The sequence below is a fragment of the Gallinula chloropus genome, assembly GCF_964237585.1.
Source record: "Gallinula chloropus genome assembly, chromosome: 17".
In the NCBI taxonomy this organism is placed as follows: Eukaryota; Metazoa; Chordata; class Aves; order Gruiformes; family Rallidae; genus Gallinula; species Gallinula chloropus.
Genome location: NC_140102.1, coordinates 11,282,886 through 11,287,203, shown reverse-complemented (window position 1 = coordinate 11,287,203; position 4,318 = coordinate 11,282,886).

The following is a 4,318-nucleotide window of genomic DNA, read 5'->3' as shown; positions in this document are numbered from 1 at the left end:
TCACCGCGTCCTCTGCGGCGTTCCGCGCGTGAGGGCGGGAAAAGGGCGGGGGCGGGTCGAGGCGGCGGCGCGGGGGCGGGGCCGGCGCGCCTCAGGGGAGAGCGGGAAGGGAGGAGTGAGGGGGCTATTGGGGTGGGTGAGAGTGCGTTAGCTGAAGGGGAAATGGTGTGTGGGGACAGGGCTTCTTCAGGAATGGCTGTGAGCCTGTTCCCCAAAGGGGGCTATGGTGTCAGGGCAGGGCTGTTTGCCGGGAGGTGTCTGTGGGGACAGGCTTGAGCTGAGGGTATGCGGTGTGGGGGCCAAGGCTGCCTCGGGAAGGGGACAAAGCTCTTCCTTAGAGGTCTGAGGAGAGGACTGCCTCTTGGGGAGCTGAGGATGAGGCAGCTGGGGTTCATCTGCTTCTCAGCGTTGCTGCTGAGGGACGGGTAAGTCCTTGACAACTACAGATGTGGGAGCACTAAGGATGTCAGGGCAGAAATTTTACTGGGTGTGGGGGGGACACGACACAGGATGGGTACAACACTGTTTTGGCTAGTGAGGAGTTGGGCAGGGTAATAATGGAGGAATATCTGTTCCTGCTCTGGTGTCCCTTGCCTTCATCTTGGCAGCACAGAAGGGATTTTATAGCAATTATTTGGTTTACACCCTCTTAGATGCATCCCCAGGTAGATGCCAAGATGCTATATTAGTGGGAAGTAGCTAATGACCTTTTTTTTCTGAGGGAAGTAGGGGGTGTTTCATAGGGTGAATCAGTAGGAAAAGAATTCCAGAATCCTGCTGCTGTGTTTCCACATCCTCAATTCTTTAGGACACAGTCCTCTCGGCTGACCTGTTCATATTTGTGGTTAATATTTGTTTGTTTACCTGAGCAGGCCTAAATGAAGCCTACACCACCTTCATGTCATTCTGTATTTTTTCACCTCACCCCAGGCAGCAGCACAGGTTTTGTACAAGTATCTTAGACATATGCAGGAAAGACTTTTATTTTTAAATATGTAAAACTTGAGCAGAGATGCAGATGCAGCCCTTCTGTAACAGTAGTAATAGTAGCTGAATTGTTGGGTTGTACATATATCCTGGGTTAACATAATAGTAGGGTTGGCAGGAAGTACAACCTCAAAGAAGGTGGGATTTGATCCTGTTAGGCGCTTTGCTACACGCGTTGTGAGAGCCATTAGCTTTGATGTGTAACTGCACCCTGCTGGTGGGCCTGAAGGACAAGTTTCCCCAGCAGTGATTCAGGAGTGATTCACAGGTTAAGGCGTAGTTAAATGAAACACACTTGTTTATAGTGTAAATTTGACATTGGACTGATTAAAGATCTGCCCTGAGCTAATCTTTCTCCCTGGAATTACAAGTAAATGCGTGGACCCATAACTATTTAAAAAATACTTTTATAATGTATTTTTTTTTCTTATGTTTGGGTGTGTTTTTAACATCTGATAATATATTGTACCAAAAGATTGTTGTGGTGGTTTGACCCTGGCTGGAGGCCAGATGCCCACTGAAGCCACTCTATCACTCCCCTTTTTATCTGGACAAGGGAGAAAATATCTATTGAGAGGCTTAGGAGTTGAGATAAGGACAGGGAGAGATTGTTCTGCAATCAGCATTGTGGGCAAAACAGACTCAACACGGAATAAAGGAAAGAAAACTCTCTAATTTATGACACTACACTGCAGCCCCAGTGACATCAGAGTCGGATGATAAGTGTGACCAGATCTTAAAGCAGCTCCCCCCACCCCTCCTTTCTTAGCAGACTGCACTTTAGCCGGGATTTTGCTCCGTTCTTCTTGTGGCACAGGGAGTTATTTTCCTTAGTCAGGGGGGACATTGCTCATACTCTTCCCCTGCTCCAGCATGGGGTCCCACCCACAGGAGACAGTCCTCCACAAACTTCTGCATGAGTCCTTACTGTTGGGGCTTCAGCTCCTCACCAACTGTCTCAGTGCGACTCCCTTCCATGGGGTGCCGACCTTCAGGCCCAGACTGCTCCAGCCTGGTCCCCCCAGAGTCACAAGTCCCCCAGCAAACCTGCTCTGGCGTCTCTCCATGGGCTGCAGGTTTTGCTGCCAGGAGCTTGCTCTAACGAGGGCTTCCCACAGGGTCACAGTGTCCTTCAGGTGTCTCCACCTGCTCTGGCATGGGGTCCTCCACGGGCTGTAGATGGGATCTCTGCTCCCCATCATCATCCACAGGCTACAGGGGGACAGCCTGCTTCACCATGGTCTTCTCTACGGGCTGCAAGGGCATCTCTCTGGCACCCGGAGTGCCTCATCCTCCCTCCACCCCCCACCTCTTCATGGACCTTGGTGTCTGCATGGCTTCTTACATCTTCTCACTCTGTTCTCTGGTGGCAAACCTGCTTGTGGTCTTTATCTTCTTAAATGTGATTCCCAGAGGTGCTGTGACCGTCACTGATGGGCTCGGCTTTGGTCAGCAATGACTCCGGCCTTGAGTCGGCTGGTGTTTGCTCTCTGGAGCCTACAGAGAGCCTCTGGCTGCTTCTTGCAGAAGCCACCCCTGCAGACCCCGCTTCTCCACCAGAACCCAGCCACGCAAAACTACAACAATTGTATAAACTGTACTCCCAGAAGAATTAAAAAAAACATGCAGAGCTGTGCTAGGTCTGCGCAGGTGAGGAAAGTGGAAAGGTGGGATAATACTGACGTACAGAAATAGACTCTATAACTCGAAAGTTATACAGTAGGTATGTTTTATTGCGCGCAGATGCATGGGGGATCGCTCCACCACAGACGTGCACACCTGGAGTAACAAAACCGTCCCATATTTATACAATGAATCAATGAATATTCAATTAACGCCTATACATATTCATTACATAAACCCGCCCACTCTAGCTTCTTATGCTAATTAGCTTATCAGTCCTTTGCGATTGCGCAGTTTCTTCCAAAAATTGTGGGCAAGGGTCCTTGGTGGTCCTTGGGAGGAAGGCCCCGAGTCCTCCTCATGATGTACTTTTCACCTCTCACCTGGAATGTGCTGATCTTGCAAGCTTGCAGTGGTCTTATCAGTCTGAACTAACTTATGGCCTTGTTAACTATCCGCTTTCCTCCAGTAAGGAGGTCTACGAATACAATTCGCGTCCTTTATCAGCCACCTGTTTTCTTTAATAAGGAGGTAATGGGATGGACATTATTCCATCTTAGAGTTCTCGCTCTTTTATCTTCTCCTCGAGATAGTACAAGGCCTTCAGAAGTAATCCCTTTGCTATGGAAAGGAAAAACAAAAAGACTCCCCTTCTTCACAAGCCGTTCCACATAATTATCTAGCTGAGCAAGAGTTGCTCTCCATAATTATACTACACTATATATATAATCGTGATTCTATATCCTCAGATCAATTCCTATACTACACTACATATATATAATCGTGATTCTATACCCTCAGATCAATACCACAGTTGTCCTCTTAGCAAACAAGAGAACCGAGATCTTGAGGCTTCAGAACATTTGTTCAGGAACTGCAGGAAGTAGTGAGAAATGTAACTCCTTCCCTGATTGCATTAGTGGGAGGCATAACACCTCAACCAATGTTGCAGATCTAGTGAGGGAACTTATGAAACCCAGGGGTAAATAATGCATTCCATCTAGGTGAATGCAAAAGGAGCAAGTGGGGAATATGGACTGTGGATCACTAGGGAAGAGTACATAAGGCAACCAAAGAAATGTGGGAGAAGTGTTGGCAAAAATAAATGAAGCAGAGAATGTACTAAGAAAATCCTTATGGTGAAGGAAAACAAAACTGAAGACTTTTTTTTTTCTCCAGGACTTTTGGAATAGCCAATTCTTCCCTCAATAGGAAAGATGAAAGCAAATTTTCAATATTTTATGCATTATCAGTTTGGTTCAGTATCCTAATTTCTGCATACATATATATATATATATGCATTTTGGTTTTTTTCCCCCTGACATAGAATTGATGATGTTATTCATGATTGCTGTAGGGTAGTTAAAAGGCAATACTCCAGGCTAAGTGTTAGAAAACAGGGAAAGAAGCCAGCTTGGATGAGACTGCTGTGACAGAGTGGAATGAATGAACAGTCAAGAAAGTCAACAGTGTTGCAGTGTTCGGAGTTCTGAGGGGCAGGTAGGATTACTTTCTGTTAAAATTACTCAATAGATAAACCATTATCCAGTGAAAAAATGAAGAAGTATGCTTCAATGTTCTGTAGAGAGAGAAATTCTGTAGTTTGGACAACTCACTTAGCTTTAGGTACCCTTTTTGTAAGTTTGATGTCAGCCTTACCTGTCTGCTGGAGGCACATTGATGCCTTTTGAAACAGGAGAAGCACAAT